Here is a 25,555-nt window from a genome sequence, read left to right as displayed (position 1 = left end):
CTTTTGGTTCTTTTGACCATCACCTGAAATCTGTATACTCAGGTTCTGCTGGTGGTGGAGTCTAGATTTGTGAACCTATCAACAACCTCCAGGCAGAAAAGGTAGGCAATGAAAGAACAACATAGAAAACTTAAAGTAAGCCCAAATACAAAGGCCTGAACTGTCAGAGAGAGATATGGAGACAAAATTTTAGTATTACTACTTTTAACAAAATGCATGTGCCAATTCAAAGTCATATATCACACATAGTGTATCCCATTCAACCTCCAAAAGTGTAACACGTCCAAATCAGCTAATTGCTAAGGGGTTTGAGGCAGAACAGAACAATGAATATTCTGGTCACAGCCTCCCTAAATTGTCCACAGGCCATTTGGGGCAGTGATCCACATTGACCATGAATGGCAACTCAAATCTGCAGGATCCAGCCAAATAATTTCTGGTGTTAGCTTTACAACTCATCATAGTCAACTCTGTGTTAAGAATAACCTGGTGTGGCTGAGGAGCCTCATTCTAGCATGGCAGTCTCTGCTGCATTTGATGCAAAAGAAGACAGTGGCTGAGATGGTGCTCAATTCTCGGGTGTCTATTTTCTTTGGGACCTCCTCTCAGCCAGCTGGTCTTTTCCTTTATGCTTGTGTCTTCCAATGCTCTTCCAAACAGACAACCTCCATAAGTCAGCAACTGTTCCCTGGTTGTAAGCACAGATGATGTTGGCTTAGCAATGAGTGTCTGCGCCGTCCCCTCCCTTTTTTCCCATGTCTCTCTCTGCTACATCCCTGGATTCCCTCCTTGCATTCCCAACACCCCCCCCCCCCCCCCACCATCCCGCTCCTCCACTTTGTGTGTTCCTGGCTGCCCTCCTCGGTCCCTCCTCCCTTCTTATTTCCTAATCATTATGGGCCTCAAACAGGTCTTGGTACAGGCGGATGGATGGCCCCCACACTTTGTGGACTCCCTCGACGGACCCTCGGATGGTGTACTTGATCTTCTCCAAGTGGGGAAATTCCAACAGGTCCGCCAGCCAGCCTACAGCTGTGGGTGATGCTTCTGATCACCAGCCGAACAGGATTCTCCGGCAGGCAATTGAGGAAGCAAAAGCCAGTGCGTTGGCTTTCTTCCTCATTTGTACTTCTGGCTGGTCCGAAATCCCGAAGACTGCCACTCTCGGGCACAGCTCCGACCTCACCCCCACACACTTGGATATCACCTCAAAGAAGACTGTTCAAAACCTGTCAAGTCTGGGGCAGGCCCAGAACATGTGGGTGTGGTTGGCCGGGCCTCCCTGGCACCATTCACATTTATCTTCCCCCTCTTCTGTTCATTCAGGTTTCAGTTAGGTGTGCTCAGTGTACTACTTTAAACTGCATGAGATTCAGCCTTGTGCAGGAGGAGAGGGAGTTGGCCCTACTTAGTGCTTCGCTCCAGAGTCCCCAGCCCACTTCCGTCCCGGGTTTGACCTCACAATGCTGCCCAGCTCCATCCAATGGTATCCTTGCCCTTACCAGAAGTTATCAATAGTTGTTCCCACAGTTCCCCCTTTCCTTACTGTCCGTGTTTAGCACTTCCTCCAGGAGAGTGTCTCTTGGGGCCCTAGGGTGCCTCGTCGTCTACTTAGGAAAAAGTGTTTGATTTGAAGGTGCCGGAGCTCCTATCCTGTCGGTAGAACCGGGTCGCGTGTCTGTCCCCTATGTAAAAGTCCCTGACTGCTAGCGTCCCCCCCGGCCTGTAGCCATTTTTTTTAATGTAGCGGCTGAACAGCTTTCTGTTGGTTCTGGTATGTAAGTAGACACTCCCTGTAGATGATCTGAGGGCATGCTTCCTGAATTCAATAACCAAGACAGCAGAAATCCTGTACAAAACAACAGATAACACATCCTTTGCTGCTGGCTGTACTCCCTTAACCTAGCACACGAGTGATGAAGCCGAATGTAGACTCCCACTGAGAGCAACTAAAGCAGCACAGTCAGAAAGTAAACCTTCTTGAAAAGAAGAAATTAATTCCGAACAATGCAGTTGTTAATGAAAATCTTAAGTTATTCTCAATTGTCTGTTTCGGTAATAGATGAATTTCTTACACAGCTGAGTCGAGAACAGCACTTAAAAAATGGAGCTCGCTGCCGTCGTGTGTCATTATACTGTCATTCTGAGGATCGGTACATGATGTTAGCTTTCTTATTCCTGGGTTTTGAGTCTTATCCTGACTGGTCCGATACTCATTAGCTAATCTTCAAACAAGGAACATTCGCTAATTCAGAAATATAACAAACTATATCCGATTTTTAAAAAACTCGTAGCCTTCACAAAAACTAACAAAGCAACTGCGGACTATTCCCAATATATTCAACGAATAATTTATACCGATTTGGGAATGCAAGATCAAATGCAAAATCAAATAACTAGCAAATACTGCATAGTTTGTTTGTAGAATGCTAGCAGACTGTTATCGTTGTCCACTTGGAATGATTGTTATATTGCTGATGTTCAAAGAGGAATGGTATCTCAGAATTCACACGACGGCAGCGTGCTCCATTTTTTAAGTGCTGTTCTCGACTGAGCTGTGTAATAAATTCATGCCATTTCCTGTCAGAGGCAGTGGAGCGTGCCACTTTGTATAAACCCTGTAGAATGTCATGTGTACTTAGGTGGTGGCTGAGCGCAGCCTTGTTCCTTCAGATGACATGCAAATGCCAAGCTCAGGCAATATGCCGAGCATGAAGAATTTCATATGCCCAGAGAGTGGGGATTTGTACCTGGGTCGTTGGAAATTCATTACATTTCTGCAACAGTCAGGGGAAAGACAATCAGTTAATGGGCAGATAATCTGGCTTTAAAATCCCAGTCTTCAATGTGTTCTATTTTTCCATCTAACATTAGATTGTAACATTAATTTTACGACAGGAAGTGGCCATTCAGCCCAATAAATCTAATTCTTCTTGAATAATCTCAATTCCATCTGCTTAAAATACCTTTCTGTGCTATCTTACAAGACATAAAGAAGCTGCTGCACCCATCTGCAGTTGAAGTACCCAACTGAACCAGTTTAATACGGTTTGCTTTTATACATATTACATACAAAAATGGCCACAAGGGTGTGTTATTACACTCTTCTCTCCTTAATGAAAAAGCACATAGGTCTGAGTTTTCACCCTCGTGGAGTCGGGAACATTTCTGGCTCCACCCTCCCCACTCTCGGGAGAAAGTGCCCACAAAGGCGGGATCTTCATGGCTGGGAGTTAGGTGTGGGCTGGAGTTGGGCAAGCCAACCCTGGATAATATTGGAGCAAGTTACAAGTGTTGTTGGTGCTTGGTAAGCTGTTAAAAGGTTCACCTCGGTGCTGTGGGGCTTCATCCCAGTTAAAATAAAAACTCAAAGGCCCTCCAACCATCAGCCCGTCACCACCACACATTTACCATAGCCCATGCCAAATCAAACCCCCAAGGCTCCTTCTGCCCACTATGCCAAGCTAAAGTTGCCCAATCACTCCATGACCTCTCAAGCCCCCAATGCGCAAGGTAAAGCACGCCCACCCACTTCATGACTTTTCATGTCCCATGTACCATGTCCCATGTACCAAGTCAAGGCAGTCCACCCATGCCCTATGGCGCCTTATAAATCCCATGACAAGCTACGGCAATCCACCAATGCCATATTGCCTCTCATATACTCTGTATATGAAGCTTACAGTGTGTGGTGAATGTAATATATATATATATGATAATTCACACTGTCTTTGTAAGCGCAGTAGCGCTATCCTACCACTAGGGGGAGTAGCTCTGGGAGTACTCAGGAACTTGTACTGGGCTCCGCCCTTGGCTTCGCCCACGACTCCTCCCCCTAGTGCCGCTGTATAAATACCCTTGTCCAGAGTCAGCCTGAGTTCACTAAGAGTTCATCAACGGGTAACAGGCTGGCTCTGAAGTAAGTCGATTAAAGCCTAAATTCATATCAGAAACACGTGTCTGGTGAATTGATGGTTCCATCAATGTGACAACAGTTAGTGTAAATAAAAGCTTTAAAAAGTAATTAATTCATCACTTTCCACTATCTTAAAGAAGTAACTTATCTGCAAGACAATAAAACTGTCAATCATCCAGATCATTTTAAGTATCAATAACATAATACACAAGCCCTTGAATCCTCTTAATCTTGTGCAAATAGACATTGTGGATTTAACCTCAAGATTAGAGAGCCAGAGTTGTCAATCAAACTTTATTTTCTCACGGGTATAGCTGCTTCAACAAGAGTCAGCCAAATACCAAAATGATTTAAAAGCATCGAACCACTTCACATATACACCAAAAGATCCTTGGACGTGGCTGTTCTTTCCCAGATACCTAATAATGTCTGTTTATGCAGTTATTTATATTCTTATCAAATTATAGAATCCCGACAGTGCAAAAAGAGGTCATGTGGCCCATGGGGCTGCAGTGACCCTCTGAAAGAGCACCCTGTCATAATATACATCTATGTATATAATGGAGTGCAGACAGGCAGTGATTGACACACAGGATGACCAGTAAGCACACAAACAGAGCAGCCAATCACCAGACAGGACACTACCACTATAAAGCCAGATGGCACCAGGGTTCCCGCTCTCTCTGGACCCAGCCACTGAGACAGTCAGAGTTCGTGAGCTAACCGGTGCAAACACTATGCGGTAGCTAGTAAGTCTGGTCAGGCTAGTACTGGGTCTCCAGTCAAGTCAGCATAGTGTCAACCCACAGTTAAACATGTATAATAGTTAAGACGTTAAATAAAATCGTGTTGCACCTTATCAAGTGTTGGAGGTCTGTCTCTCGCTACACTGCATCAAGTGCAGTACACATCGACCCAGCCTGCCCAAAACATCACACCCTACCTAGACCCATGACCCGGCCCCATCCTCATAACCCCACCCAAACATTTGGACAGTATGGGGAAATTTAGCAAGGCAAATGCACCTGACACGTATATCTTTGGACTGACCTGAGTATCTGGGTGACTGACCTTTAAACAGCTTTTTCTGTAAGACCAGATTTTGAAATCTATTTGTCAGTTTGGAAAGAACTTTACAGTTCTGCTGCTGGTTTGCTGGAAGCTTCTCCAATCAAATTCTTTTGGCTCGAGAATCCACAATTCTATCCTGATCGCCAGACTGCAATATCGTACAGAACAGAAACAGACTGGTACATGCACATAGAGTTCAAGTACCCTACTGACCTCGTTTAGTCAGGTTTACCTATATACATACCCAAATGGCCACAATTACCCCTCAACCATTACTATTTCCGGAAATAAAAGCAGTGCCTTGAGCCATTTGAATTGGTGATGCAGCAGCCTATTACTACTACTGTTCCAAGTTTGTTACACTTGGTGTAATAAAATTCCGTCTACTGGTTCAGGTGATGGGGACGTGCTGTGTAGTTGTACATCAGGTGGCTCTCCTCCGTAAGACAACAAAATAGGCACTTTGTGTAATAAGAGGCACTTTGTTACCGAATTTAGCCTTGCAGAATCGGACCAAAACATCCCCTCACTCTCAATGATAATATATACAGAGAAAATGCTAAGAAGCAGCAGCCCAAGAGGCCACAGGGACACCAAGAACTGCAGCAAAGGACAGGAGTGGCGATCAAGCGGGTTTGCAGACCCACGAGTCAAGGGGGTCCCCAACCACCCCCGAGAGAGGGAGACCAGCGACCCGAAAAGTGAGCTCCCCCCTCGCCAGGTAACTGAAGGCGGTGAAGGAAGATATCAAGGGCGAGATAAAGGTGACAGTCAAGGTGGCGGTGTCCTCATATCTTTCTGTAGATGATACAACTTGAGTAGTCGCTTCCGTATCTGTCACTAGAGGCATTTAAAAGTCCTCAGAAACAGAAACTGAACTCACCGCTGTTTCTGGTCTCTGTTCCGAAGAATAGTTCTCTAGATTTTCCAAGGGTAGAACCTCTTGAGAAGTTTCTGCAAATTCACTTTGTGCAGCAAGTAACTGATCAGCCAGATGTCGCCAAACTCTTTCATCACCTGTCTGTGCAATGTATGCTATTGGTATTGATTTCTCGGTGGTGTAACCCCTAGCCAACACTCTCTTTCCCTGGTTGAATGGTCACCTTTTAGAGATGTTCTCCTCCTCGCAATTGGTGTTTGTTGTTGTCGTTTGATAGTCTCTGAAGTATCAGGTGGAGTGAACAAATCAAACTGTGTTCCTAGTTTCCTCTTGAACAGCATTGTCGATTAACCTTGTGTGCCGATGAACAGTGTTCCAGTAAGATATTAGGAATTTGTTTATGCTACTTGATAACGTCCCTTGGGCCTGTGACATTTTGATAGAATGCTTTAATGATTGCACAAAACATTCAGCCAATCTATTTGTTGCTGGATGATATGAAGCTGACTTGATACGAGTATATACCCTTTCAAATAATCTTCAAATGCCTTCAAAATAAACTGTGTTCCACTATCCCTGACAATCTGCTCCAGTGTAGCAAATCCTGGGAGTATTCCGTGTAATTTCTCAAAGATCTGCTCAGTCGTCATTGACTTCATTATCGCGACTTCTGGCCATTTTGAGTGTTCGTCCACAATCACTGAGAACATGTGACCCTCCAGTGGACCAGCATAATCGGCCATTCCCATGGATGTAATGGCTGTAAGGGTGGAGTGTTCTTTAGATTTGTACAATGTGCAACATGGTAGCACAATGGTTAACACTCTTGCTTCACAGCTCCAGGTTTGATTGCCGGCTTGGATCACTATCTGTGCGGAGTTTGCATGTTCTCCCCTATCTGCATGGGTTTCCTCTGGGTGCTTCTGTTTCCATCCACAAGTCCTGAAAGACGTGCTTGTTAGGTGAATTGGATAGTCTAAAAATTCTCCATCAGTGTACCGGAACAGGCGCCGGAGTGCTGTTGCTCTGTTTACTTACTAGAAATATAGCAGTTAATATGGTCGCCTTTCTTAATCCTAATTATGTGTATACTTTCAGAGTCGCCAGGTATCTCTCAATACCACCACAAGGTTCAACCCGAATACCGATCAAAGAGCCAATGCACCAGTTAGTTAGTTCAAAGTCAATACTATTTTATTTACGCATGGTAAGATCTACTCATGCACTATCTCTATCGCTAACGCCTATATTTAACTTTGGGTGCCCACTTACTCAGAGGAACAATGGCCGTTGTTCGGTTCTGAGGCTGTTGGGTTTGAAGAGGTAACAGGAGTACAGCTAAGGTCATCCGTCTGGTAGGGAGCGTTGACCTCGAACTTACTTGCTTCTGGCGATGCTGGTGGATGGGTCTCTCCGCTTGAGAGTCGAATCCAAGAGGCTGAATCTTTGTCGGGGGTTCCTTCTTATACTTGGAGGGGCTTCACGGGCTTTTCGGCGAGCCTTAAACTTGGCCCCAATTAATTGGGCAGTTTCTTGATCATTGTCATTGATTTAAACCAATAAAGGGGCGGGTGCCTTGATGGCTGGGTATGTCTTAGGTGCCCGTTGGCCTTGCTTTGTTTGTGTCTTTTGGTTGGGGTACTGGTGCTGGGATGTCTACGACTGTATCAGCTATCTGAGTATTAGTCCTTTGTTTCCTCGGAGATAGGCCATCAAAATGTTAATTGACCCAGAGTTTCGATTCCGCCTGCTGACTGCTTTCCAAATATACATTCAGGCTCTGTGCCTGCTTGTTACTTAGTATTGTCCACATTTCCCTAGAGTCTCTGTGAGCGTCCATTTTGTATACCGAAAGTGGCCATCCTAGATGGCTACAGTGCGACGACATGGGGATTTTCATAGTAACTTAATTGCAGTGTTAATGTAAGCCTACTTGTGACACTAATAAAGGTTATTATTGTTGTTACTACAAGATTGGCATTGCCCAACTTTCTCTTCATTTTCAGCATCTTATCCTGGCCAAAAATAACTGCATGCCAATTTCTTCATCCTGATCATACCAGGATGTCCCTCATACAGTTGGTCAATGACTGATATGTAAGTATGAATGAATAATCACATGAGTTACCCACAATAGAATTCTATTCTGTACTATTTGTCAAGTCTTCGTGTGATGCAGGGCTTGAGGTCTGAAGTTTTTCTATGAATGTCTGAACCAAGTCCATCACCTTCCTCATCACTGGATTGGTCCTTATATATCTTTGAACTTGAGATGAAGTCACACTGTCCACGAGCGAGACTTACAAAATATTGGCAAAACTTTCTGCTGGGTCATGCCTGACTTGTAACGGCAATCAAGATAAAGTGTCAGCATTTGCATTCTGTGCTGACTTGTGATACCGGATATCATAAGTGTGTGTCGACAATATCAATGACCTTAAGAGAAAATGCTGGAAAATCTCAGCAGGTCTGGCAGCATCTGTAGGGAGAGAAAAGAGCTCATGATTCGAGTCCAGATGACTCTTATGACCCTTTGTCATAGCTTTGAGGTATCATCTGAGGTATGATACTGCTGCTCTCTTATCCATTTCCATTTTAATTTTCTGGGCCGGGTCGGAGAATCGCTGGGGGGTGGAGAGGGGGAAGGGGGGGGGGGGGGGGGGGGGAGGAGGCATGATTGATTCACACACTCCGACACTGGTCCGCCGATTCGCTGGTGACCGGAGAATCGGCGGCATTGGCTGCTCAATCCGGTGATTCTCCGTGTGCGATAGGCCATGGCCGCCAAGATAGGCCGAGTCCTGCCGCTGCAGTTTACATGTGTCCTACCCGCAGGACCTCTCTGTTTATCCTGCGGGGGGGGGAGCCTAGTTGGGGAGAGGGGGATCCGACCCCGGGGTGGAGCTTACCGATCAGCGGGCCGGCCTCTCCTGGTGAGGGCCTATGTTCCTCCACGTCGGGCCTCTGTACATCTCTGCCATGTTGCGTCGGGGCCGACGTGTAGAAGGAAACTAGCGCGCATGCGCGAGTTCGCACCGGGCGTAACGCGTGTGCGCAGTCCCGCGGCGCTCGATTGACGCTGGTATCGGGTGCTGGAGCTGCATGAGTCGCTCCAGTGACATGCTGGCCCCCTGTAGGGCGTAGGCTCACTGATCCTGGGGGCCTGTTTACGCCGTCATAAAAAGCAACAGTGTCAACACAGCCTCAGGATCAGAAAATCCCCCCCTGAACTTTAAGTTTTGGAACATGCCCAAAAATGTTGTTGATCTCCTTCTCTTGACAAAACACTTAGCTCAAGCTCTTGCAGTAGCTCGGTTTCACTGTCTTTTGAGTGATCTTGAGCTTCATCCACCAATTTGTAGACACAACTTGATTGGTTGACTGCTTTGTTCTTCTTGCACATTCTTGTTGCTCACAGACGAGTTTGGGGTTCCATCTCAACTGTCAAAGCTTTGACAAAGAGTCACCCAGACTCGAAATGTTAGATGACTTGTTAATTATTATTTTTATCCTGCTAAGGTTGACAATAGGTCACTTTTCAAGCAATTAACCTTTTTATACAGGCAATCACTTTGATTTCCATTAATTCCCTTCAGCATTTATCTTGTCATTGTTATAATAGTAAAGCAACAATATTAATTACAGTTAATTGGAAGGTAGTCAATTAGTAATGACAGCTGGATTTGTAAAGCAAGGTGCCAATGAAAATCCACAAATGCAGCAGATTCAAATATGAGGAACAAATGCTAAGCGTTGACTCACACATTATTAAGCTCCAGTATAACATGCAGAAAGCATGTGCAGATGTCTGGCCAGGACGGCACCATCCACCAAATATAAAATATACGCAATATCCACCCACCCTGAAACAGGGATTAGGACTTTTGCTATTCACTAAAACTCTAACTTGGTGTCAAAGGAAAGACGGAGGTTGAGGGGTGACCTGATAGAGGTCTACAAGATTACAAGGGACATGGATAGAGTGGATGGGCAGGCACTCTTTCCTAGGGTGGAGGGATCAGTCACCAGGGGCATAGATTTAAGGTCCGTGGGGCAACGTTTAGAGGAGATGTCCGAGGCAGGTTTTTTTTACACAGAGGGTGGTGAGTGCCTGGAATGCATTGCCTGGGAAGGTTGTGGAGGCAGATACATTAACGGCGTTCAAAAGGCATCTTGGCAAACACATGGATAGGATGGGTATAGAGGGATACGGCACAAGGAAGTGCTGAGGGTTTTAGCAAAGGTTGACCGGTACAGACTTGAGGGCCGAAGGACCTGTTCCTATGCTGTATTGTTCTTTGAAAACAGGGGTGAAATTCTACGACCCCCCGCAGGGTCGGAGAATCGCCCGGGGCCGACATAAATCCCGTCCCCGCTGTGGCCAGAATTCTCTGCCACCCGGGAATTGCGGGGGCGGAATAGCGCCGCACCGATCGGCGTACCCCCCTGCGGCGATTGTCCGGCCCGCGATGGGTCGAAGTCCTGCCGCTGAGAGGCCAATCCCGCCTCTGGTGGCGGCGGGATTGGCGGCACGAGCGGGCCCCGGGGTCCTGGGGGGGGCGCGGGGCGATCGGACCCCGGGGGGTGCCCCCACCATGGCCAGGCGCCAGTCGGCGTGGCACCAACCATTCCGGCTCGTGCCTAGCCCCCAAAGGGGAGAATGCCGCACCTTTGGGGAGGCCCGACGCCAGAGTGGTTGGCGCCACTCCGCTACGCCGGGACCCCCCGCCCCGCCGGGTAGGGGAGAATCCCAGCCCATAACTGTGAACCTCGTCTGTTTATTCGTTTCAACCCAATATTAGAATCCTGAACCTCTTTCTAAGTATTCCATTTCCTCGAAAGTTCATTACACCAATGATTTTGTCTATCTCTACAAAAAAAGCAAACCTTCGGCTTTTAACAGGTTAACCTTACTTCAAATCCTTCTGGCTTTCATTATGCATTCTCCTCAGATTTGGTCAGTTTCTGTACAGCTGTCTACAAGCAAACTGCATTCTGTACTTCATTTAGACTTTTAATGCTTCCACCGTGAATGAACGGCTTTCGCAAATCTTAATCACAATGAAGGTAACAATTTAATTACAATTTGAGCCTCAGAATTACTGTTAGAAATATTTGCATTGAAAGATTTATTGGATGCACATGGCATTCCCATATTGGCTGTTTTAAGAGAAGTATTAATCCATTTAGAATTAGACTGTTATAGCCCTATCCGTGATCTATCCTCCCACAGTGTGCCAAATTGCCCAAACGGAATATCATAGTGTCATTGAAACATCCCAAGGTTCTTTATTATTTCAACTGTTTTCTTTAAAGTGCAGTGATGCATGAGCAAATACAAATTTCAATGATCAATCTTTACAGTTTTGTAAACCTGATAAAAGGGTAAAACAAGAGTGCTCTTAAGTTCTCAGATCATTTTCATAGAACTTACAGTGTAGAAGGAGGCCATTCAGCCCCATTGGGTCTGCACCGGCCCTTGGTAAGAGCACCCCACTTAAGCCCACACCTCCACCCTATCCCTGTAACCCAGTAACTCCACCTAACGTTTTTGGACACTAAGGACAATTTAGCATGGTCAATCCACATAATGTGCACGGGAGGAAACCGGAGCACCCAGAGGGAACCCACGCAGACACGGGAGAACGTGCAGACTTCGCATAGACAGTTACCCAAGCCGGGAATCGAACCAAGGCCCCTGGAGCCATGAAACAACAGTGTTAACCACTGTGCAATTGTGCCGCCTACATTTTAGAATTTAAATTTTGCTTTCAAGAAAATTATTGGTCCAATAATTCTGAAAAACATATCTTAGATATTGAACTAAATGTTATAAATAAAGTGTGATGTAGTATTATATTATTTACATTCTGCAGTGCTTCCACCCAGCTGCCCCCAGTCCCTATCAATGTATTGAACACTGAGCTTGCCTGTAAGCATTCCATCGCACCTATGTACATACTATTACAATTCCAGACCAGACCCCAACAGTTGCTGGGATGCCGGACAGAAACCGCAATATTTAATTACATTTTTAAGATGCGAGGAAAGGATGCCTCGCTTCAGGAGTGATTCCACGCACAAATAGCAATATGGTATAAAGAAACAAACTAACACAGGATTAAAATAACTTTAACATCAAAAAAGAAAATAGCTTACAGTTACCCATTAAACAATGCTTAATGAGAAAATGAAACATTAATTCCGAACTGCTATTTCTTATCTCCACTCAAACAAAACCCATCTAAGGTCAAAATCCACTTTACAGTTAGCCAACCCAGGAATACTAGCTATAGAGATGTCTTTGATAAACCACTTTGAGAGAAAGATCCTTCAAGAACCAGCTTACAGATGATTGCCTGTGTCAAACTACTGTTTAACCCACCAGCCTTTTCAGAAACTGCTGTTCTTTTCCCAGGCATAATGATTTTAACTAAACTGCTTTGAAAGAAACCACTAGTCTGTCCTCAGTCAAATCTTTAACTGATTTGAACTCAAACTCAATACTTGGCTGCTTCAGTCCCTGGCTCCTCCCATTAACTACATCATGTTACTAAAGCAAAGCACATGTCTCAAATTATCTACTCCCCAAGGAACCTTCTTTATATAAACAAAATTCCATTAGCCCAACTTTTATGATGCTTTAATATCCCCTTTGTAGCCAAAGTGTCTGTCTTTTAAACATGGATTTTTAAAACTGCAGACGATGAACGCACACCAACCCAGTTGTTTAACCATTGCTGCACCAAATGCATCTTACACAATGCATCTGAAATTCCTACATGAATCACAGAACCAACAATCTAACTGTACTGTCCACTATGCTCATTTGCAAACTCAATCCCACTTGTGAAAAATGAAGCCATTAATCTTCTATGTGTCTGCTTTGGAGGGATTGGAACTATTCTCTGATGTAATCAGTTGCTACAGCAAGACTGAGGAAGTGCGCTGATGGCGATTCAGACAGAGGTAAACACAAGGCCTCTCAGTATTATCGGTTGTCATGCCGACAGAAAACTGTAACTGACTACAGTTACCTACAGAGAGCTACCTACAACTTCAGCAGCTTACCACAGACACATTGATTTGTTTAAAGAATACCTGTTTTAAGACAAAATTCAAGAAAAGACACAGAACAAAAATGGCTGCCATTATTCAAGAAGGGTAGTAGGAATAAACCAGGGGCTGGATTCTCCGCAGCCCAGCGCCGAATTCGGGAATGGCGCTGGGGCGGGGAATCGAAGTGCCTGACCGAATCGGGGCTGGCGCCGCTCCAGCTATTCTCCGTACCGAAGAATCGCACGTCCGCGATTTACGCCGTGCAGCTGGGGGGGGGGGGGGGGGGGGGGCCATTGACAGAGGCCTGCCCAGCAATACTCCGCTCCCGACCGTCCGAGTTCCCGGCGGCATGGACCTAATGTGGTACGGCCGGTCGGGACTCAGTCTGCGGTCATCCTGATTGGGGGGGGGGGGAGGGAGTGCAGGGGGATAGAGCACCGAGGGAGGGCCTTATAGGCGGCCGGGCCAGTGATCGGGCCAGGAAGGACGCTCGGGCGCCAGGCCTATCGGGGTGGCCTAGATTGTTGGTGTTGGTCCGCGGTCCGAGTCCAGTGCTCGGCGTGGCCGCTGGAAGCCGCCACCGTGCGTATTCGTGGATTCGGAACTGGAAGTGCGGGGGCCCGTATCCGCAGCCAAAGCTACGTAAAGCTCCCCGAGTCCCTGCTAGCCCCCATAAGATAAATGAATCACCTTTTATTTTTTGCAGGAAACTGGGGAGTGCAATGCCTGCGTTTTACATTAGTGTGGGGACATAGCCCCATTTTGGGTGAAACCAGCCCCAGGTAATTACAGGCCAGTGAGTCTAACTTCAGTGATGGGGAAGCTATTGCAAACAAATTCTGAGAGACAGAATTAATCTCCATTTGAGAAGGCATGGATTGATCAAGAATAGTCAGCGTGACTTTGCCAAAGGAAGATCATGTTTACAGATTTGATTGAATTTTTTTGAGGAGGTGACTAGGAGTGTAGATGAGGGTAGTGTCATAGATGTCGTCTACAGTGACTTCAGTAAGGCAAATTACTGCAGATGCTAAACAGTGCCTCATCACGGTCAGGTCCTTGGTTAGGAATGTCTTCCACATCTCTCCAGGAGGCAGGGGAGCCCATTGTTTGGGTCATCGGTCTCCCTATCTCAGGGCTGTCGGGGACCTCTCGCCTCGTGGGTCTGCCAACTCGCTAAATGCTCCTTCCCTTTTCCACCATTTCTAGCTTCCCTGTGGCCTCTTGAACTAGCTGGCATATTACTCTTCTTCTCTTTTCTGTTTAGGAGTTGAATAGGTTTGAGTTTTCGGGCTAAACTCAACCAAAAATGTCTATTTTACTGTGTACTGGAGGACTGCTACCTGGTGTGTGACTGCGTCGAACATCCCCTTCACCAGAACTGATAATGCAAAGTTGACCACTTTTCTGGAAAGTCTATCTGAATTGCACTGCAGATCTGTTACATGGAATTTCACACCTGGGGGAAGGGGGCTTCACTTCAAACAGGGACACTCTTGAAAGGAAGGCGTTAAAGATGCAAAGTGCAGGAGTTTGAGCACATACTGATCAGACATTTAAAACGCCTGTGGAGGACAAAGTAAACCCCATCTCCTGTTGATTTATATCTTGAAATGTGTCAAAGTTTTCAGAGATAAAAAGATCATAAAGTGGGGTTATTTGGTCTATAACAAGGCAAGACATTATGAAATGAAAAAATGAAAATCGCTTATTGTCACAAGTAGGCTTCAAATGAAGTTACTGTGAAAATCCCCTAGTCGCCACATTCCGGCGCCTGTTCGGGGAGGCTGGTACGGAAATTGAACCGTGCTGCTGGCCTGCCTTGGTCTGCTTTCAAAGCCAGCGATTTATCCCTGTGCTAAACCAACCCCTGGCCCCTTAGCAAGACATGCTAATCAAATTCCCTTGCAGGAATAAAGAGAGAAGTTTTACAAACTAGCTCTGCCAAGCAAAGAAAGAAAGAACAAACAGGAGGAGAAAGAAACATGGTAATCATATAAAGTACTGGTGGAAAAGAGCAGGAAAGATCACTCCCGCCCTCCGTCCATGCCAAAATGGTACCTTCAACAAAGAACAGAAGTGAACAAAGTCAACTCCAGACTTCCGAAATCAACTTACTTCAAATGGTTGCAACATTCCATAGTCTACATCTCGAAGACAAGCAAAAGACTTAACTGTACATTCTTGTTAACTTTTTATTAGTTCTTCTGATATCTGTGTGTGTGTGAGTCGTCCAGTCTTGATTATTTTTTCCCGGGTTTCATGACTAGTAAATTTACTCTTTGGGCGCACGCAATTTAATGAAGAAACAACAGCGTTTCATTTTGGACAGGTTTAGCGGGGTTGTTCCCGGCACTTGTAGCATCAGGAACCACCACGCTATCAAACAGGGCTCTGCTATTTTTTCAGATCTTGGCGGGGAACGCCCCTGAAGCCGTACTTAGCATCATTTCCTTGGTGCCCCAATCTCGCGACCCCTGCCATGACCCCCAGAGGCCCTCCAAAGCCCCAATTCATCTGTTGGGGGTTCCTCGAGCCACCCCCCCCCCCCCTCTTCCCTGCACACTCCACCTCATACGGCAGGGGACCCCCGGTCCCGATCCCTGGCATCCCTGGCATGGGCAAAATGCCAGCTTGGCACTGCCAGACTGGCACAGTCACCTGTGCACCGTATAGTTACAAGTTTCAAGTTTCCTCTTAATTTTATTTCCCCACAATCGCAAACATTAAATTATTCATGACTCATCGCAATCAAGGAGTGTTTGAGATCGTAATATTGGGCTGAATATTAGGGGTGGGGAGGATGGTGGCGCAGGGAATGATGGGTCAACTCCATCCAGAAGAAAAGTCAGCTTGAAGCTTTCTAAGAGTTGGCACAGGCTTACTGGGCTCAATTGCTTCCTCCTCTGCTTGGACATTCTCTGATTTTATGATATTTAAGAATGATAACCTGGTGATGGATCTGTATTTTGTTAATATATTTATGTGTCGCCGCACGATATATCAATCTTACAGAACTTGAGACTGAGGGTCTTGGGTGAAGTCAAGTATAGCTTTATTTATGTCAGTTTCAAAGTCTATTGATCAAGTCAAATTTCATACCAATGCAGAATCTAAAAATGTGTTTGTCCAATGCAAATACAGATGGTTGAGTTGAATTCAGTTCGGGGTAATTTCTTCAGATCAAAATGCACAATACAAAAATTAAACAAAAGTAAATAGCTGTTTGCAAGCAAAGTAGAAATAGGTTTCAAAGGTTAGGTTAAAGATGAATTCAGAGAGAGAGAGAGAGAGAGATGAGAGCTTAAAGATGATTTTGGAGAGAGAGTAAAAAAGGTCTCTCTCTGTCTCATAAGGAAATCATAATCTTTTTTAGGTTCTGTCCCCTTTCTAACTGTGATTGGGTTAAAATAATTATAATTCATTCAATTCGATGAAGTGTCTGTCTCTCACGTTTTAAGAGATAATATGGCATGGGAAAACTTCTCTATGTTTCTATAATATGGTGTGATCGGACCACCTGTTTCCCACCATGTTCTCCAGAACTGGGATGTTTGCCCAGTAATGATGACAATGAGTCTATTCTGTAATGTGGATAGTCAGTTTGAATACTGACTTCCTTATCAGATCTTTTCCCATGCTCTCAGCATTCTCTGCTGTTATAGCTAATATATATGATTTTTAATAGTATAATGTCGCTAAATCATTTCTTTCCTTAAACCTTTACTACCTATAATAAAGTAGGTTTCTATCACCTGGTGTAGTTGTAATAATAAAACTGAAAATGGACTTACCACGAAAATTAAATGTTTTTAATATGAGTCCAGTTCATAACCTGTTAATACTCTGATTCTAAATATCCAAAAATACATAAATATAAACAAGGCCCCTTGAGCTTGTATTTGTATACAAGAACTTGTATTTGTATAGCACCCTAAATATAGTAAAACATTGCAAAACACTTCACAGAACCAGTATCAAAGCTATGAAAAGATATCAGGTAGATAAGTAAAAGCTTGGTCAAAGTTAGGGTTTTAAGAAACATCAAGAAGATCATAGAATTTACAGTGCAGAAGGAGACCATTCGGCCTATCCAGTCTACACCAGCCCCTGAAAGAGCTTTCACCTAAGCCCACACATCCACCCTATCCCTGTAACCCAGCAACCCCACCTAACTTTTGGACACTACAGGGCAATTTAGCATGGCCAATCCACCTGCCATGCACATCTTTGGGTTGTGGGGGTGAAACCCACGCAAACATGGGGAGAATGTGCAAACTCCACACGGACAGTGACCCAGAGCCGGGGTTGAACCTGGGACCTCAGGGTCGTGAGTCAGCAGTGCTAACCACAGTGCCACCATGCTGCCCTCGCATAGGCCAATCCAATTGTTTTTTCCAATTCCACTCTCAGGTACCAATCAGTATGAATTTCTCTAATCACTTTTCTTCTATTCTCAACCAATGATGAGTGGTTTGCATTTCACAAACAAACCAGAGTTCGGACTGCACGTTGTTTCATTTCTAGTGTCGAAAAATGCAGCACATTTCTATTGTTGAAAAGGAGGAACGCACAGCCACCTTAATGTTTAAATCACTTTCTTTTGATGCTGTTCACTACCGGTGCGAGAGGACAGACTAGCAATCTGTTCCAGGAAAAGATTCGCTATGGGGACAGAGGAAAGTCTGCCTTGTGCACCACTAGGTGCAGGAAGCGAAACAACAACTGCAGGTGCAGACCTGTGACTTGTTTATGCTTAAACCTGTTGTGTACAACAGCTGCAGGCCTGAGGCTTTGTAGAGTAAGAGTCAGGCACATACAGGTTAATGTGGGTCTGAGTACAGTACTGCTCATGCAGTGAGGCTCCAGACCCAGGGGCCAGTGTGGTATTAGGTAGAGACATGTAAAGACAACGCATGGAGACAACTCCAAGCTTGTACCATTTACTGTACATGTGTAAATAGTTCCAGCAATTACTTCAGACTTACAATTAACCTATTGAACACCATGTGGATTCCTTTAGGAGACACCATTCTGGAACCAACACCCTCCCAACATGGTGGTAATGCGAAAACGTTGAAACAAACAGAAATGCTGGAAGACCAAAAAAAAACTTCAACAAACTTCTGACCTGAAAGAAGCTCTTGAAAGCTGAAGGTTAAGAAAAAATAATTAATCCAAAAATGGTCTGGAGAAAAGGCCTGGAAGCTGAAGGCAGAGATTTTTATAACAGCAGAAGACTCCACTGAATCACCCTTGGAAGTCCAGCTTCAGAGTGCAGAGTCAACAGGGTTGAGCTAAATCTTGCTAACATTCCAGGCTACAGTAAGTCCTGAGAACTAAGTGCCATTTGTAAGAAATACGTCTCTGAAACCCAATCCCTAAGTCGGAGCCTCCACACATGGCCCCCAAGCTTGACAGAGAAAAAAAAGGAGAAAAATTAATTAACTACCTCAGGAATGTCATGTCAGTCCAGTTCAGAAAACGGCAAACGTAAGCTTCAATTCGGCTGCCTTATTACTGAGTAAAGCAAACCGCTGCACAAAAAAGTTGATAGATCTTTACCATCTGAATGTGCAGTCAGAAATCCCCGTTGTGTTTATAAACAGCTGAGGGAATGGGCTCATTGCTAACATAGAAAGCAAAAAATTAATGTGTAAGCGTTTCTAGGAAGCCTGCTGTGCTTTGTGGATTTTCTTTTTGCTGTTTATTCATTCACAGGATGTGGGTGTTGCTGGCAAGGCCGACATATATTTCTCATCCCATTATTAATTTACTCCTCCAGTTCTGCAGATCAACCCATTCATGTGTGTTCTGCCTGAAGGCAGTTCCTCGGCTCATTGTCAGCTATGCTTAATTCAGAGTCATTTTCTTGGCTGCTTGTCAGTGATGTTTTGCCATGGCCTTCCGCTCGCATTTCAACCATGGCCGGTTAAACTTGGAAGTTAAAAGCTAGAATCTGAAACAAAAACAGAAAATACTGGCCAATCGCTTCAGGTCTGACAGCATCTCTAGAGAGAAAAGGGAAACTAACATTTCGAGTATGGAGGACACTTTGTCAAAATGTTGACAAAGAGGCACCCAGACTCGAAGCGTTCACTCCCTTCTCTCTCCACAGATGTTGTCAAACTTTGAAGTGATGTGATTCACTTAAAATTGGAACATACATTTTGTATTGACATAAAACTGAAGGTAATTTAAAACAGGAGAAGGCGGATAGTATGAATTACATCCTGAATATCAATGTAGATGCAATGATCTACATAAACTGCAATAGGGTGAGTTCAGTGATCCCGTGCCCTTGGTGGAAGGAACACAGGAGAAACTATTGTGATTGAGAGAATGAATGCTAAGAGTCATGCAGCCCAGTTTCTGAGCTGTGCTCCTTTTTGAACGTAATGTTAAGCTGAGATGCTGTCTACTCTCTCAGCTGGGTTTAAAAGATCCCATGGTACTATTTTAAGGAGGGGCTGGGTGTCATACAAGCAAACAAAGAAACAATGACGGACAGGAAAATAACTTTTGGTCTTTACATTAGAATAACTATGCTTCAAAAACACTTTATTGGACATTACGCACTTTGGGACATTGTGAGCTAGTGAAAGGTGTTATATAAATATACGTGTACATTCTTTCTCTATTCTCTCTACCCCGCCGCCCCACATTTTAATCAGATAGGATTGTGCAATTTACCCAAATTCTCAACTAAGCCATATTTATGAAAACAGCTCTAAGAGTCTTCAAAATGATGTCTATCATGCATCAATTTAATTTATTTTTTATATTTTAAGTCTACCCATATTACCCCTCGAGAGGCCGCAGTGTATGTTGTACTGAATGCATCATTCAGCACGGTAGCACAGTGGTTAGCTACTGTTGCTTCACAGCGCCAGGGTCCCAGGTTCGATTCCCGCTTGGGTCACTGTCTGTTCGGAGTCTGCACATTCTCCCCGTGTCTGCGTGAGCTTCCTCCAGGTGCTCCGGTTTCCTCCCACAAGTCCCAAAAGACTTGTTAGGTGAATTGGACATTCTGAATTCTCCCTCAGCGTACCCGAATATGCACCGGAATGTGGCGACTAGGGGCTTTTCACAGTAACTTCATTGCAACATTAATGTAATCTTACTTGTGACAATAATAAAGATTATTATTATCAGTTATGTCTCTAGTGCCTGCTTGGTATTTCACAGAGCTATTTAAACACCATTTAAATTTGATGTGGAATATTTATCTGTGGCAATGAAGTCGCACTTTATGCTGTAAAATTGTATATCTCAAACACTTCCCCATTGGCACAGTGCATTGGCACCCATGCCAGTGCAGTCTCACGAGATAAATTTCAACCAATAATTTAATGGTCACCCTGACCACATGCCATTAAATGTAATTCTCTTTTCTATTCAAATTGTACAAATCAAATAATACATATTGTGCTCTGGAGATGTGTGGAGTTCAAGGATTCACAAAGGGAGCAGCCTATCCAAAAGATATGGCTACATGCGAGTGAGAATTCAGTTGCCAATCGGATAGATTTTCTTGTTTACTTCCATTGCCTGAAGCAAATAGAGTGTTTAAGTTCCGTGAAAAAAAAAACCCCAAGGCTAAAGACCACTCAGGTTTACCAGAACTCTGGAATAATTTAATTGCAATTGGCATGAGATTCAGCTGTGCACTTTGGCCAGCTTCATATTCCACTTCATCACAAAAACTGATTACTTGTGCTCCATCCAAGGCCATCATTTGCAAAAATAATGAGCATATTGAAAGGGAGATTGGGCAGCTCAGTATGAAATTATCTAGTCTAATGAATGCCATAAAGCCTTCTGGTATCATTAAAATCTACTCTCCAAGGCAGCCTCTCTTTACTTTTCACAAATTGGTTTTGTTTAGTGGTTTCCTTCATTAGCAATCTGAAGGTTCCTGAGATTTTACTTCTGATTCTCCATCTTAGATTTGACGTAAACAAACTCTGTTTAATTTTTCAAAATCATTTTTTTCAGATTGATCTATAATGGTTTCCCTCTGCATGCTGATATGTGGAAACCTGACCTATTTCGGCAGCTTGTTTCATTTTTCAAAAAGTGGGGCAAATAGTCCGGAATTCTCTGTCGTTCATGTCGGCTGGATTCTCCAGTCCCACTGCAGTGAATGGAGTTTTGGCTGAGTGCCAAATTGTCCGTTCTCACTGGCAGCTGTGGCAGGACGAACTGGGAACAGAGAATCCTGGCATTGTCTTCAGTTATGGGTGCTTCCACTCTTGATGATCTGGGCTGACCAACCCTTGGGCAAGATGGCAATGAGGCATCTGTGATCATTGCTGGCAGAGTGAAAATTAACCCGAGGAAAAGCGGTACGTCCCAATTATTGGACAGCTCAGAGACACAGCCACCTCTCCACCTCATTCACACCAAGGAATATAGATGCAGGACCACTCAGGAATGCTGATAGATACAACCACTAGATCCAGAAAAGACACAGCACTGACTACATGAGTGCTAAACAATGGAAGCAGTATACTATAGCCGATGCTAAGCTATCCACAACTAACAGATCAGAGAAAGCTCTGCCACATTCAGTCATGAATAGTTGTGAGCAATTAATGACTAACAGGAGGAAGGGTCTCCACAAATATCCCTATCCTCAATGATGGAGGATCCCATCACATCAATGCAAAGACAAGGCTGACGTATCTGCAATCGTATTGAGCCAGAAGTGATGATAGATGATCCATCTCGTCCTCCTTTTGAGGTCCACAGCATAATAGTTACCAGACATCAGTTCATTCCATATGATATCAAGAAATGGCAGAAGGCACCAGATTCTTCGACTGTTAAGGAAGTTAACTATATCTTGGCTATAGTTTTGGAGACATACCCTCCAAAGTTTGCTTCACCCCTAGCCAAACTGTTCCCATACAGCTTCAACACTGCAGCATCTATTCAACATCAAAACAGAGATTTTCAGGTTAGGTCCAATCCACTAAAGCAGGATCATTCCAATCTGCTATTGTAAATATAAGGACAGCAGTCTTCATTAGTTTGTCTCTGTGCGACCTCATTACAGCCTTGGTCAAACCTTGGGCCTGATGGTGGGGTAACAGGATCCCAGGAATGGTCACTGCCACGGACTAGAGTTTCTTTTACTGGGGCCAGATAGGGCCATGCAATAAACAGAAGATGATAATATGTTGTGCTCCTTTTTAATCTGTAAACCCTTTTTAGATGTTATCCATAGAGACACAAGAACACCAATGCAAATCGGACAGTGGATGACTAATGTCAAGGGTCACGGTCAAAATTAGCTCCATTGATTCCCAACCATTCCACTTGGCACTGTCATATTATTGCAAAATTGATATAATTTCAACCATGGGATCTGCAACATGCAACAAATACCTTGCTGCAAATTCCATTTAACATGCTCTTCAGGTTTTATTGCATCACATGAAGGATTCAAACTCAGCTTAAAAACAAAATCAAATGAAAAACAACGCCAAGAGTTTTCAAAGTGCATTTTGTAAAATCAGCCCTGGAAAAAGTGGAATATTTATGAGGTCCACTGACTGCACAGAACCAGCTTTAGCAAAGACATTTCACGGCTCTTTGGCCCTCCTGCCTATTGTATTAAGTTAAACGACTGGTAAAATGCATATATTCTGAATAGCTCAATTTTAGTGTTTTATGGTTACAGAACAAGAGTGATAGCATTATTTGAACATTTTAGAAGAAAACTGATGTATAAATCTGGAATGCCAGATTATTTCAAAGCACTAATGCTGTTACTGATTTTTGGTTCAGTATTGAAGGCAAAACCTTTTAAACGACAAAGAGGATTGTGATAAAATACTGTTTGAAACTAGGCAAAAGGATACACAATAAAAACAGAAAAAATTTATACAGAATTTATAACAATTTTTAAGTGTTGATTTAGTCAGTTAGTAGCTGTCTTACTTCTGAGTCAACATGAACTTGACTATATAATCTAGGTTGATTCTTGCATGCAGTACTGAGGGAGTCCTCCATTGTTAGAGATGCTGTTTTTCTGGTACGAGACCCTGTACACCTGCTCGATGCACAAGATTCCACAACACGATTAAGGGAAGAGCAGGGAGCCCCCTCAGGGATAATAATCCTCAGTGATAAGCTCTCTCAATAACCTGGCCAACTTTGCCTTCTCAACAAACACTAAAGTAAATTAGTGTTGATCATGTTTGCTGTCTGTGTGATTGTGCTATGCACAGGTTGGTTTCAGAGTTTGACTGTAAATGAATAAAAGGGGATAGCCCCTTGAATGAGCTAAGTGCCACGAGAGAGGAATCCCATTCGGGGCAAGAGGAAATGGTAGGGAGAAAGATGAGGCAGGAGAGTTCCAAGATTCTTTGGGGGTGGTCAGGGCTCACCAGAAGAGCAACAAAATAGAAACCAATATAATTTTTAAAGAAAATGTCATTTCTCTTCCTAGCTTTTGCCTCACTGGTGACAAGGAGGCTGATCCCCGTGGGTTGGAGGTTGATTGCACTGCCAAGCACCTCAGCGTGGCTTGGTGACCTCATGAAGTTTTTACACCTTGAGATGGTCAAGTTTACCATGAGAAGGTCAGTGGAAGGGTTTTACCACAGATGGCGGCCGTTTATATTGTACTTTGAAGAGATAGTCACTGAAGGCTGTTGTGGGTGGGTGGAATTTAATAATTAAGTTTTACTTTTGTAAGGGAAGGGGTGGTGGGGAGGGGACTCTTACTGTTTAATATAATAATATAATCGTTATTGTCACAGGTTGGCTTACATTACAATGAAGTTACTGTGAAAAGCCCGTAGTCGCCACATTCCAGCGCCTGTTTGGGTAAACAGAGGGAGAATTCATGTCCAAATGACATAACAGCACGTTTTTCGGGACTAGTGGGAGGAAACTGTAGCACCCGGAGAAAACCCACGCAGACATGGGGAGAATGTGCAGACCGTCCGCACAGATAGTTTAATATTACATTCAGCCAGATAGATCAAGGAAGGAAATAGGTAAGTCCACCCAACCAATAAGGGGATGGTTTAGCACACTGGGCTAAATCACTGGCTTTTAAAGCAGACCAAGGCAGGCCAGCAGCACGGTTCAATTCCCGTACCAGCCTCCCCGAACAGGCGCCGGAGTGTGGCGACTAGGGGCTTTTCACAGTAACTTCATTGAAGCCTACTCGTGACAATAAGCAATTTTCATTTTCATTTCATAATAATAATATTTTATTGTCGCAAGTATTAAGTTACTGCGAAAAGCCCCTCGTCGCCACATTCCGGCGCCTGTTAGGGTAAGCCTGGGAATTGAACCCGCGCTGCTGCATTACAAACCAGCTATCTAGCCCACTGAGCTAAACCAGCTAAACCAACCCATTGGCCTTTATCATATCGCATTGGAATCGCAAGTTTTAAGAATTGAATTTAAATGTTATTGTCTCCATATATCTGTTGCCCTTCACAACAGGTAGAATTTCTATATTTTGGATATTTCCTGAGCAATATTCCTCAGCAGGTCTGGCAGCATCTGTAAGGAGAGAAAAGTGCTAACTTTTCGAGTCCCGATGACCCTTTGTCAAATTCAAATGCTTATTCGATTGATGTCCCTTGCTCTGTTTTTCTCAAGAAAGGTGTGCTCCTATTCTGTGGAAGAATCACAAATCTGAATCACATGATCGGTTAGTGGAAACAATGACCCAAAGACAGATGTTTGATGCTCCTGTACTGGTTCAGGTTGTGAGACACAAGATGAAGAAGTCCAGTGGCAGCCATGAGCTGAGCGGTCGCATGGTGTGGCTCTCGTCTAAGACAAACCCTAACAAATGGGCATCAAAAAATAATCCCCCATACTAACACCCCATCGACCGCACTGCCAAGCAAGATGTCATAGAATCCAGCTACCCAGCCGAAAAGCCAGGAAGGACTAGGGGCACGAAACTTCAGCCTGGGAGGAGGGAACCGCACGTGGAGGCACAGAACCGGTGAGGGCCGACCCCGCAGAGGCATTGGGCCCAGCCCTTCCCCAGCCTCATGTCCACGTAATGCAGCACATGGTCGGAGATTACAATCGCTGAGCATTCTGCCTTGGTTACCCCTGGAAGCAACCTTTTCCCTACGACAAAAAAGTCTATACCCTATTAGGCCTTGTGGACGTGGGAGAAAAAAGGATAATTATTTGTCTCTTGGGTGATTGAACTTCCACGTGTCTACCCTACCAGGTCTACCACCAACTGCCCCGCACCCCCCCTCCTCCTCCATAAAGGTGTTCAATTCTCGTACCATGCCTGAAATGGTTCCTCCTCGGGTTGGATTTGTCCATTGACGGGTCCTGTCTGCAGTTAAAGTCCCCCCCTGCCCCCATGATGAATCAGTGGATGCCCATGTCCTGGATTTCGCCCATCGTTTTTTTTGACAAATTCAGGGGGGGTATATATTTACCAGGACTACCGGGCCCGTTCCAGGGTCCGCTGACTATAATGTATCGTGCCCCTCCGACTGAGTCCGTCACTGTGCTCGTCACCGCAAATAAAACTGGCCTAGTGATTATGGCCACCCCACTTGTCCAGGTTTCGAAACATGAATGAAACGTTTAACCCACCCAGCCCTTCCTTGGCTGCAATCGGTCCC

The 25,555-nt window shown here is 44.5% G+C and overlaps 1 long non-coding RNA gene across 1 annotated transcript in view; it reads right to left on the bottom strand.

The window, feature by feature from the left end:
* LOC119954835 overlaps window positions 1–18,547 on the bottom strand; it is a 111,263-nt gene extending 92,716 nt beyond the window's left edge. The window contains exon 1 of the long non-coding RNA XR_005458312.1: window positions 18,379–18,547. This is a non-coding gene — a long non-coding RNA (uncharacterized LOC119954835). The remainder of the gene's footprint in view (window positions 1–18,378) is intronic.
* Window positions 18,548–25,555: the final 7,008 nt, after the last annotated feature.

The sequence above is a fragment of the Scyliorhinus canicula genome, chromosome 20, assembly GCF_902713615.1.
Source record: "Scyliorhinus canicula chromosome 20, sScyCan1.1, whole genome shotgun sequence".
NCBI lineage: Eukaryota > Metazoa > Chordata > Chondrichthyes > Carcharhiniformes > Scyliorhinidae > Scyliorhinus > Scyliorhinus canicula.
Note: the sequence above shows the minus strand (reverse complement) of the source record. Positions and strands in the feature narration are given on the sequence as shown.